At 40.0% G+C, this 13,406-nt stretch overlaps 1 protein-coding gene across 3 annotated transcripts in view; it reads left to right on the top strand.

Moving 5' to 3' along the window:
- Positions 1-13,406, top strand: part of LOC126108811 (peroxisomal carnitine O-octanoyltransferase) — a 234,135-nt gene that overhangs the window by 219,553 nt on the left and 1,176 nt on the right. The gene's annotated exons all lie outside the window — the stretch shown is intronic.

Below are 13,406 nucleotides of genomic sequence, written 5' to 3'. Positions count from 1 at the left end.
TACGTCTATGGTCACAAACTTTTTGTTAACAGGTTACCGGTTTCGGTCTATCAGATCTGCAGCAAGAAATGGGAAAAAACATAAATACACTTACAGGTTGTCTACAGCTTAAAAACAATAAACAGACCATATTGAAAACTGCTATTGACATATGTATGCATTTGTGCACTTTAATTATGAAGAGGCTTACCAGTTTTATAAAAACAAAGTCCTAATGTACTACAGCCATAGTGGCATCGTCAAATGTTAAATTCAAAATCAGCACCAGCATTGTCAAATATATATAAATAACATCGTATGCACGAGTCATGTCGTCAGTAGCACTACTGTTCAAAACAAGCTGCCGTACAGTAGCCACAAGATGTTTGTGTTGTAAGTTCACCAAATGTCGCTAATGTAGGCATACACTAGTTTTCAATAATTAATTCAACAGTGTAAAATAAAGGAGGATATAATAGTTGAAGTCTGTTATGAGCTTATAGTGTATAAAAGGCATTACAGTAATAATAAGTGATGAAATAGAACACAACAAAAGTCAGCTTGTTAAAAAGAGGAAAAGTTAAGAGACAGCAGTTGACATATACTCAATTGCCAATATTCTAGATAATGACATAAGTAATAAACACCTTTGATAGTGCACAGAACAATATTAAAAAACATTGTTTTTATAAAGCAGGTATGCCTCTTCATACTTAAAGTGCACAAATGCATATAGTACTTTTAATTATGGTCTATTTATTGTTTTAAGCTGTAGACAATCTGTGAGTGTATTTATGTTTTTTCCCATTTTTTGCTGCAGATCTGATGATGGTCATTATAGACCAAAACTGGTAATCTGTTAACAAAAAGTTTGTGACTATAGACGTAAATCAAAGGAAACTTATCCCTCTTTCTTTGTGTTGCTGAACATGTAAAAGGTAGCCCAGTAATGTAAAAGGTGCAAAAAATGTGCTTAAGCCACAGGGCAAAACAGGTAATGTGCAAGAAACAAGATAGTGATGCAGTCTTGTTCAGCTTGTACAGCAAAGAAGTGATGGTGGGAATAAGAAACAGAGGTTCGAGAGTGGAACTAAAATTCAGGATGAAGCGATACAACATTTTCTGAAGAGATTGCTAGACTCAGTGAAAGTAAAGAAGAACTGCAGGACCTATTGATTGGAATGCGCAGCCTAATGAAAACAGAGTATGGATTGTGAATGAACAGAAGAAAGGGAAAAGTAATTAGGAGTATATAACGTTCCTGTCGGATCGTTACATTTACCTTAACTTTCTATTGCCTGGAGTTCTTTTGATGAAAGAATACAACAGTTTCTAACTTCACAAAATTTATTGACAACTGAACTGCATACTCGTCACGTTAACAAAACACTGACTGACATACTTCACAGATCTCTTTGACTGACTGACAAAACAACTCAACAACTAATTCTCTCGCAGCATCGCTACTTTGCTTTATATAGAATTTTAACAATAAACTTCAAAATAACCCATTATTAATTTTGTACAATTTTGATGTTACAATTAAAATTTACAAAATGTAAATAAACTGGTGTTACAGCTGATGAAGGTATAAAATACAATATTAATTGACATAATTTTTATAGTATCATCACTAGTTTTAAATGTGAAAATCAATCTGAACTTTAATTACAATAATGTCTCTTGTAATACAGGGTGTTTATAAATGAATATTGGGGTTTTAACACTTTATAATATTTATTATATTAAACGTACAGTTATAAATGATATGTCAAATGAAAGAGCAATTCAAACAGTTTTACCAAGAACCTTCTAAATGTTCAATGTGAGCACCATTTGTCACACGGCACACACCAAGTCTATAGCCGAGTTCTTCCCAAATGTTGATAACTGTGTCTTCAGTGATTGTAGCAACAGCTGCTTCAATCCGGTTTCTTAATTCAGGGAGGTCCGCTGGTAGCGGAGGCATGTACACACGAACCTTGATGAAGCCCCAAAGGAAAAAATTGCACGACGTTAGGTCAGGTGAATGTGGAGGCCGTGCAAAGCAAGCCCTGTCATTGGGCCCCTTGCGGCCTATCCAGTGCTTGGGTACAGTGAAGTTCCACCAGTCGCATACTTCGCTATGCTAGTGAGGTGGCGCACCATCTTGCTGGAAAATGAAGTTCTCTGGCTCATCTTATTCCAACAGAGGGAAGAGCCATTGCTCTAGTGTATCAAGGTAAGAAGTGCGAGTTACAGTAGGTTCACCAAAAAAGAAAGGCCCATAAACTTTCCACCAGGATATGGCTCAAAAAGACAGTCACTTTAGGGGAATCTCGTTGCATTTGTACCACCTTGTGAGGATTTTCTCAGCCCCAGATGCACACATTGTGACTGTTACATGTCCACTAAGGTGAAAGATCGATTCATCACTGAAGTCAACATGATCCAGAAAATCTTCATAGTCATGAAACAACATTTCGTTTGCAAAGTTGGCATGTAATCCGTGATCTGCCAGCTTTAGAACCTGTAATAACTGTAAACAGTAAGTACATAGTTGTACGCATTTTCTTAAAACTTTCCAAACAGTTGACACGGGAACTTGTAATTCACGACCAGCTTTCCAGACTGATTTCTTTGGGCTACGAGTGAACAACCCTGTCACTCGCTCAACAGTCTCTTCACTAACTCTTAGTCGTCCTGTGCTCTTCCCTTTATGAAGGCAGCCAGTATCTTCAAACTGATGATACCATCTACTAATGTTGTTATCACTGGGAGGATCACAACCGAAATTCAGCCGGAATGCCTGTTGCACAGTAACTACATATTCAGTCTTTGCAAACTGCAAAACACAAAACGCCATCTCCGCGGCAGAAACATTGCTCACTGCGCATGCGCACTGGTGCCAAATGCAAACTGTTTGTGTTGCTCTTTCATTTGACGTATCATTTATAACTGTAAGTTTAATGTAATAAATATTATAAAGCATTAAAATCCCGATATTCATTTATAAACACCCTGTATTTTAGTTACATAATTAATTACAGTTTGGATTTGATTATTAACATTCTGTGACAGTACAAATCTCATGCTTTATCCGACTACATGTGTAAAATTTACAAATTAGGTGTCACATTCTGAAAATAGCAAAGTTGTGTGATGTAAGCAATTGAAGAGTTAATTAGAAATGTGATTAAAAATGATATTAATTACAGAGGAGGACATAAAAATAGATAACAAATGAAAATACATCGCTTGGTAATAACTTTTAAGCTGTTTCTCAGGAATTTGATGTTCTCTGTGTCAAACCATCAATCAACTGCACTTATGCCAACATTTTCACAGCCTCTTAATATTTGCCGCCAGATATTTAACACTTCAATTTCTTGATTAAACATCTAACTCAGCACCTGTACATAATTTTGTTAATGACAACAATCCCCTGACAATCATGATAATATACGCCCTTCCAGAAAATTCTGTATGGTTTCACAATGAATGTCAAGTGTTTTTGCAAATTGGACAGAATGATATGTATAAAGACACACATACAAGTCCCTAGGAAGCACTGACTCATCCAATAACTATCCGGATTCATACAAAAAAAGGTGGTACCAGACATTTCTTATGATTCTTGGGGAAGGATGTATCATTAAAAGTACCAGAAACAAGATTAGCAGACCGAGCAAGGTGGCACAGTGGTTAGCACACTGGACTCTCATTCGGGAGGACGACGGTTCAATCCCGCGTCTGGCCATCCTGATTTAGGTTTTCCATGGTTTTCCTAAATAGCTCCAGGCAAATGCCGGCCGACTTCCTTCCCCGTCCTTCCCTAATCCGTTGAGACCGATGATCTCGCTGTTTGGTCTCTTCCCCCAAACAACCCAACCCAAGATTAGCAGAAAAGATAACATCAAAATTGATAAGTACAAACGAGACAAAGTGAAGGAATTTTACTTGCTTGGAAGCAAAGTAATACGTCATGCACAAAGTGAAGAGGCTGCTAAAAGCAGACTGGCGTAGGCCAGAGAATGCATTCCTGGCCCAAAGAAATCTACTAATATCAAATATCAACTTTAATCTGAGGAATAAATTTCTGAGAATTTACATTTGGAGTGCAATGTTGTACGGAAGTGAATCATTGACTGGGGGAGGGAGGAGGGGGTGGGGGCAGCTGGAAAAGAAGAGAATTGAAACATTCGACACACGGTGTCACAAAATGTTGAAAATTAGATGAACTGACAAGTTAAGGAATGAGGAAGTTATCTATGAAATCGGTGAAGAGAGCAACGTATTGAAAACTCTTAAGCAGGGACAGGATGATAGGACACCTATTAAGACATCAAGGAGTAACTGCCATGGTACTAGAAGGACCTGAAGGGGGTAAAAACTGTAGGGAAAGGTAGAGAATGGACTACATCCAACAAATAATTGGAGCTTTTTAACTAAAAGTTACACCAGTTGAATGTATAGATAATTTATTTTTGGTCCTTGGCGATTTTCAAGCACCAATTTTCAAAAAAAATTATGTATTCATGCATGAAAATGCATTGGACCCTAAAATCCATAACATTATCTCAGTACAGTGTAGGATTGCAAAAAGGAATTATTTTTTCTTAATTTAATCTACTCCCTCCAGTCCTACATTGTAATTGCATAATGTCACAGATTTTCTGGTCCACTGTACTTTCATAAATTCTCTATGTACGTATCTACGTTCCACATCTCCTCCTAAACCAGTGGACCGATTTCAACCAAAGTTGGTAAACATGCCACTTACTGTATGGAAAGAATCACTGTGGAGGTAGTAACCATCTAGCTATCAAAGGACGGAGATGAGGATGAAAAAGCAATATATCCACAATGCACGAATACCCCTTACTTTAGTCACCCAGTATTCGAGAATGAGAGCACTTATTTACTAAACTTTTTCTGGCTGACAACTCTCACAAAATGATGAAAAAAAAGTTTTTTTTTTTTTTGCTACATTTTCACTGAGTCTGCAGTAAAATGCCACGTGAAGCTTGATGTTTCAATTTTTCACTTCTTCACTGCTGATTATATTTGTGACATATTTTGCACACAGTATTTCCATAGACCAGTGAATGACCAGCAAAATTATAGCTCATGGTACAACACACAGTGTAATCGATAATGTCGTCATAACCACTGAGATACGCTAAACACTCTGCATTGTGTTTTACTTCTCTGATACTAAATGATTAAAGGAAAATCTCGTATAAAGATGTGAAACAAATACTAACAAAGAGATAGAGGGGCTGGCCCATACTTACCTCAGCTCAGTACAGCCGATAGATACGCAAAACAGAACAGAAAATTTGCATTCCTAGCTTTGGGAACTTTGTTCCTTCATCAGGAAGGAGAGAGGGGGAAAAAGAGGAAGAAGGGAAAGTGGATTCAGTTACTCACAACCCAGGTTATGAAGCAACACGGAAAGGTAAACAGGGAGGGTAGCAAGGATGGAGGCATGGTTGTCAGAGGGAAGCCAAAGATATTCTACTGTAAGTACTGTGCCAGCTTCAAACCATAGAGGATGCATACAGAAGTAAAGAGGTATATAGTATAAAGATAAACACTACTACGTAGGAAGGAAAGATGTGTGAATGGCTAAAGAGGAAATGGAAAAAGGAGAAGACTAAAGAGTAAATGGGAGTGAGTTTGGTTAATGTAGGGTCAGTCCGGTGGGATGGTGGGATGAAAGGATGTGTTGGAGTGCAAGTTCCCATCTCCGCAGTTCCGAGGAACTTGTGTTGGGTGCCATTTGGCTTCTCCCACCAAACACAAGTCCCTTCATTCTCCACTGCTAAAAATGTATTTATTATTCTGTAGCAAATTGGAAAATAGAGCAACCCAGTCAATTACATTCAGTTGTTATTCACTGCTGACCATAACACAAAATCAGCAACTGCATCTTTCTGTCTGTCTGTTGGAGGTAATCTGGGAAGGTACGAGGTCGATTTCATTGCAGTCGTCACTATTGCATAGTTGAATTGTTCAGGGTGATTAAGTATACATATTGTGTGAAATCTCCATATTCATCATTTTACATGCTTGTTTTTAACTGTAAAAAGAAACCCAACAGGACATACCAGAACACATTAATGATATTGGTATTCAGCCAAGTGGAAGTCAGTTCTCAGACAGCACCTAAATGAACACCTAGTCAGAATACTTTTAGGGGAAGGCATTCAGCAGGAAAGAAACATAGTGAAGAAAGATCAACACAGCTGAATGACAGAGAATAATTGAGAGTCTAAAAAACTAAGAATTCTACAAATTTTTGAAAGAAATTCTTACTTAGCAGCAGCTCTTAAAATTCAAAATACTGGCAGTCAGTCTAGAGTAGAAGGAAATCATTAAGGTTTACTTGAAGTAGTAAAGGAGATCGCAGTTTTTGATGGTGCAGCTGGTGATCGATGTCAGACTGAAACTATCACATGTTACAAAACACTGGATGACTCACAAGCTATGTAAAAAGGCTATATCATCAGTCGATCATAAGACTCCAAAGGAGTCAGTACAGAGCAAAGGGGGGGAAAAGTTGTAACTGCCCCTGTTAAACTGTGCAAACCACACTGTACACTTAATTTGAAGCATAAAGATGCCAAATTTTTGTTCAGCTACAGTAAGAAACCTTGAATCTTTAGCTTCAGTTTAGGGTCCTGGTCAAGTATTCTTTTTACCTATGAGGGCTGAAACTTCCTGGCGGATTAAAACTGTGTGCCGGACTGAGACTCGAACTCGGGACCTTTGCCTTTCGCGAGCAAGTGCTCTACCAGCTGAGTTACCCAAGCACGACTCACGCCCCGTCCTCACAGCTTTACTTCTGCCAGTACCTCGTCTCCTACCTTCGAAACTTCACAGAAGCTCTCCTGCTAAACTTGCAGAACTAGCAGAACTAGAGCACTTGCCCGCGAAAGGCGAAGGTCCCGAGTTTGAGTCTCGGTCCGGCACACAGTTTTAATCTGCCAGGAAGCTCTCGAAACCTATGAGGGCTGTCCGTAAATTAAGGTCTCCAGTGCTTTTTCACACAGGAAACATCATTTTATTGCAAAACCAATTATAGATTCTGAAAGCTTGGACTTTTAGCTATTATTCAACATAGTCCCCATCGCGACTGATGCATTTTTGTAGATGCTGTGGAAGCTTTTTCATACCTGGGTTGTACCACTCTCCCACAGAACCGTGCAGGAAGGAATCAACAGCTGCATCCGGCTCTATGTCGCTTGAGAATTCCGTCCTTCCTTTTAGAATGCCGGGAATTTTTCATTGTTTAGTTAACAGTAAAATTTTTGTGATTTTGACTGATAAGAACCAATACTCTAACGAAGGCTATTACTGTATTCCGCTTCTGCAGAATAGTACTGCAGTAACAAAACATGAACGAGAGAAAAAAAAACTAAAATAAAACTTAAGTAGCAAAGGAAATGCGCTGTATACAACAACAAAACACAGTGCTCATACAAGGGTCTGCCAGCCAAAGTGTGTCAAAGGGTTTAGGAAGAATATGTAGTGCTTCCTAACAACAAATTGCCTCCGATTAGCGTGACGTGACAGATGTTTTTACATTAGATTCATTTGAGCAGTTGCGGGCGGGCTCTTGCGCATGCGCAGTTGAGTCGCGTCTGAGAAGTACCTTTTCCCGCTGCTGGCTACAGGAGTGTGTGTGGGTGCCACTATCTAGTATTGTCCCAGTTCGGAAATATCGTAGATCTGGGGCTGATGCACAGAGCAGTCTGAGTTGTGGTGGGGAGGTGGGTTGTCTCCACGTGACCTGTGTTTACATTTAGTGATTTTGCTGTTTCCACTTTGTTTATTGCTCTCACATCAAATGGAAAGAGAACAAATTTCTGTGGCTGGGAGCTACCAAATGAATTAAAATACGTTCACATAATTATGGAAGGCTAAAATATGTTGTTAGTTTCAGGTTTTATTTCCACCTTTATGACAGTCAGGCATTAATCGCCTTGCAGAACAATTAAGTTATTTTTGTCAGTTTGCTAAAGAGATTTGGCTTTTATTAGTCTTTTGCACCGAGGCAGTCAATTTATTTGAAACGAAATGTTTAATTTCACACTGTTGGCTAGTTTCAACTGTTCGCTGCATTTCAAGTGCACATTTTCCATATTCTAGCACTTATGGCATTATGCCATAATAAAGAACCAAACATGAGATAATGCAGTACTGGTACTCAAGAAAATTTACATCCGAATCTGGACATACGATTGTGCAATTTTAGGTGAATTATGCATTTTAGTATGGTTCTCGAAATTCCGATGCTCTTGAAGTGTTCTTTGATCTCTTGTTTCTTTTATGACATAATGCAAGATCTTTTAATGTTTTACACATACGAACATGCGGGGTTCCTGTGTCATCGTAGCTGCGCGGGCGCAGCGACGTCTGTTATCTGGCGCTCTCTGGCAACTGCTGAAACGAATCAATTTCTAACAGGTCACGGGAAAATATTGCAAATGGTGGTTTGAAAAGTATTACTTTCAAAGTAAATTTCCTTTTACGCAAGATGAACTATGTGCGAGAATGTACGATGAATTTCTTAAATCACAGAGCGTTTGCTCTCATTTAAAAACAAACTCTTTGAGGATGACCATCTAGAAGAATTTCGAGCCCAGAGGATCAGACGTTTGTGTCGTTATTAAAAATTTTACTGGCACATTTGTGTGATGTATCTTAAAGTGTAACAAGCGCAAAAAGATCAACATTATATGTGGAAGCTTAGCTTCTCTTGCAGTTTATTAATCTTAGAGACCAATATTATTTGTGAAAGCTTTGTATATTAATTTAAACCATTAACTTTTCTTTTTTGTGCGTTCACGATACTTAAGAGTAACCTTGCTATTGGTTGACTAAATCACGTGTCCTGTGCTGTCATCAGCTGGCGAGATCACGTGACGTGAGCTATGACTGGCTTACAAAAGCGTGTCGCAATCTCGATTTCATTGCTTCGGAAAGTAACATGCAGTGTTTGGTGGAATTCGAATTTATACCTCCGTAACATGAAAAAATGCAGCGTACATGTTACTGCACATTAAAGATCTTTCCAAAATGTGATTTTTTTTCCCCCCTGGGTTTTGTTTTCTAAAGTGCCGGCAAATTATACGTCTGTGTAGAAAATCATAAACATGCTAAGTATTGATAAGTTTTACAGTGACGAGGAAAAGTATACTGTCACTTAACACGGAAAAAGTGTATTTTCACCCGGGAGAAAGTGTATTTTACACTGGGAAATCCGCGAAAAATAAGGACATTTTTTTTCTTGTCCAGGTATACATCCTGTAGTAATTCCGGAAACACTGTTTTAATTTAATAATTTCAACGTTTAAAAGTGCAAAAATATAATGTTAGACCTGGGGAGGAGTGTCACAGAAATGTTACCACCTGTGACAAGGAGGGGAGTGGGCTCCCAAAATCATGAAATTCTTGTGACATAATTTGTGAATGGCTCCCAGTGTGGAGAGAGAAGGGAGGATGAGGAGATGGACAGAAAGTGAGGGGGAAGGAGGAAATAAGCACAGATAGGAGGAGGAAGGATGGACAGAGATAGTGAAGGGGATATGGACAGGGAGGGAGGAGTGGGGGGGGGGGGGGGGGAGAGGAACAAAGAGGCGGAGAGAAGAGGGTGGAGGAGAGAGATAGAGAGAGAAGCAAATTGACACTGAAAAGGAAGAGGATGAGATGGACCGAGAGGGAAAGAGCTGGTAGATAGATGGGGAGGAGGAGGCAGAGAGAGAGAGAGCGAGCGGAAGTGATGAACGGAGAAGGGGTGAAGGAGCTAGTGGGCAGAGGCAGGGGGGAGAAAGAGGAGATGGGCTAATAGAAGATTGGAGCATGTGCATACCTGGGCAACACCTGATACTTGATGGGGAACTCAGAGAGAGAAAACAAACACACACACACACACACACACACACACACACACACACACACACACACACCATTTCAGTGTGATACTTGAAAATGATCAAAGACCACAGTCTACATCTACATCTACACTCCGCAAGCCACCTGACGGTGTGTGGCGGAGGGTACCTTAATACCTCTATCGGTTCTCCCTTCTATTCCAGTCCCGTATTGTTCGTGGAAAGAAGGATTGTCGGTCTGCCTCTGTGTGGGCTCTAATCTCTCTGATTTTATCCTCACGGTCTCTTCGCGAGATATACGTAGGAGGGAGCAATATACTGCTTGACTCCTCGGTGGAGGTATGTTCTCGAAACTTTGACAAAAGCCCGTACCGAGCTACTGAGCATCTCTCCTGCAGAGTCTTCCACTGGAGTTTCTCTATCATCTCCGTAACGCTTTCGCGATCACTAAATGATCCTGTAACGAAGGGTGCTGCTCCCCGTCGGATCTTCTATATCTCTTCTATCAACCCTATCTGGTACGGATCCCACACTGCTGAGCCATATTCAAGCAGTGGGCGAACAAGCGTACTGTAACCTACTTCCTTTGTTTTCGGATTGCATTTCCTTAGGATTCTTCCAATGAATCTCAGTCTGGCATCTGCTTTACCGACAATCAAGTTTATATGATCATTCCATTTTAAATCACTTCTAATGCCTACTCGCAGATAATTTATGGAATTAACTGCTTCCAGTTGCTGACCTGCTATATTGTAGGTAAATGATACGGGATCTTTCTTTCTGTGTATTCACAGCACATTACACTTGTCTACATTGAGATTCAGTTGCTATTCCCTGCACCACGCGTCAATTCGCTGCAGATCCTCCTGCATTTCAGTACAATTTTCCATTGTTACAACTACTTTATTCATTAAATGACTGTGGGGAACTGTATCTAATGCCTTGCGGAAGTCGAGAAACACGGCATCTACCTGGGAACCCGTGTCTATGGCCCTCTAAGTCTCGTGGACGAATAGCGCGAGCTGGGTTTCACACGATCGCCTTTTTCTAAACCTGTGCTGATTCCTACAGAGTAGATTTCTAGTCTCCAGAAAAGTCATTATACTCGAACATAATACGTGTTCCAAAATTCTACAACTGATCGACACTAGAGATATATGTCTATAGTTCTGCGCATCTGTCCGACGTCCCTTCTTGAAAACTGGGATGACCTGTGCCCTTTTCCAATCCTTTGGAATGCAACTCTCTTCTAGAGACCTACGGTACACCGCTGCAAGAAGGAGGGCAAGTTCCTTCGCGTACTCTGTGTAAAATCGAACTGGTATCCCATCAGCTCCAGGGGCCTTTCCTCTTTTGAGCTATCTTGTGTCTCTATCCCTCTGTCTTTTATTTTGATATCTACCATTTTGTCATCTGTGCGACAATCTAGAGAAGGAACTACAGTGCCGTCTTCATCTTTGAAACAGCTTTGGAAAAAGACATTTAGTATTTTGGCCTTTAGTCTGTCATCCTCTGTTTCAGTACCATTTTGGTCACAGAGTGTCTGGACATTTTGTTTTGATCCACCTACCGCTTTGACTTAAGACCAAAATTTCTTAGAATTTTCTGCCAGAAGACTGTGGCTGTTGAGGATGCTTGCAGTATCTGCCTTTAATCAGAAGATGCCACTGCATAGTTCTACATACATACTCCAAAAGCCACGATACGGTGCTTGGTGGAGGGTACCCTGTTACCACTGCTAGTTGTTACCTTTGCTGTACCACTCACAGGTAGAGTGAGGGAAAAATGACAGCCCACACATCTCTGTATGAGCCCTAATTTCTCCTATCTTATCTACGTCATCCTTACACGAAACGCACATTGGCGGCAGTAGAGTCATTCTGCAGTCAGCCTCAAATGCCGGTCCTGTAAATTTTCTCAAGTGTTCGTCAAAAATAACAACGCATCCCTCCAGAGGGAGGTGCAAGTGGTTACAGCACTGTGTAATGCTCTTGTGATTGTGTCTGTGTTTATTGGTGGATACTTTATTCCATCAGGCTTCTATTTCTTTAATGTTTGCTCCCTTTCTTTCCAGAACCTATTTGTGAGTTCTCAAAACACTCTGTCATTATTATGACCGTCATTCCGCACGGACAGTCAACTTTTCAGGTTGTAGGTACAGCCGGGGACTTGCTTCTCTTAAGATAAATTTTAAAACTGTGATTTTACTGTAACAAATTAGTGAATTATCCCATTTCATAGAAACAGCTCACCATATAAAGAAGGAATGGGAACAACAGTAATTAATAAAAGAGTGAAAAGGAATTTAAAAATGTGAAATGACATATTTGTTATGCTGGTATGTACATGGTACCAAACTGCTGACAGGTCTTATGATGCGATTGTAGCTTTTTTACTTTTTTTTTTTTTTGGCTAACGCTGGTTCACACCTAACAGTTCAAGTCTTAACATCACAAAGCAATTTCAAACAAACAGCCATTGCAGTAGGACCTCACTAATCTGCACTCTACAGAACCAGGTGCAAGGAGGTCAGATCATCAGAGGACTACTTTTGTTGATTTGTAACACCGTGACTTGCCTGTAATTACACACGTTATGAGCCAGACACTGCGTGAAGAGTTTGACAGGGCACTGAAAGACCTGAGTCCAAACAAGACCCGGGGAGTAGACAACATTCCATTAGAACTACTGATAGGCTTGGGAGAGCCAGTCCTGACAAAACTCTAGTATTTGGTGAGCAAGATGTATGAGACAGGTGACCTATCCGCAAACTTCAAGAATATAATAATTCCAATCCCAAAGAAAGCAGGTGATGACAGATGTGAAAATTAGCGAACTATCAGTTTAATAAGTCACGGCTGCAACATACTAACGCGACTTCTTTACAGACTAATAGAGAAACTGGTAGAAGCCGACCTTGGGGAAGATCAGTTTGGATTCCGTAGAAATGTTGGAACACGTGAGGCAATACTGACCCTACCAATTATCTTAGAAAGTAGATTAAGGAAAGGCAAACCTACATTTCTAGCATTTGTAGACTTCAACAAAGCTTTTGGTAATGTTGATTGGAATACTCTCTTCCAAATTCTGAAGGTGTCAGGGGCAAAATACAGGGAGCGAAAGGCTATTTACAATTTGTACAGAAACCAGATGGCAGTTATAAGAGTGAAGGGGCATGAAAGGGAAGCAGTGGTTAGGAAGGGGGTGAGACAGGGTTGCAGCCTCTCCCCGATGTTATTCAATCTGTATATTGAGCAAGCAGTAAAGGAAACAAAAGAAAAATTCGGAGTAGGTATTAAAATCCATGGAGAAGAAATAAAAAACTTTGAGGTACGCCGATGACATTGTAATTCTGTCAGAGACAGCAAAGGACTTGGAAGAGCAGTTGAATGGAATGGACAGTGTCTTGAAAGGAAGGTATAAGATGAACATCAACAAAAGCAAAATGAGGATAATGGAATGTAGTCGAATTAAGTCGGGTGATGCGGAGGGAATTAGATTAGGAAATGAGACACTTAAAGTAGTAAAGGAGTTTTGCTAGTTGGG

This window comes from Schistocerca cancellata, chromosome 11, assembly GCF_023864275.1.
Source record: "Schistocerca cancellata isolate TAMUIC-IGC-003103 chromosome 11, iqSchCanc2.1, whole genome shotgun sequence".
NCBI lineage: Eukaryota > Metazoa > Arthropoda > Insecta > Orthoptera > Acrididae > Schistocerca > Schistocerca cancellata.
This window is presented reverse-complemented; position numbering and strand designations above follow the sequence as displayed.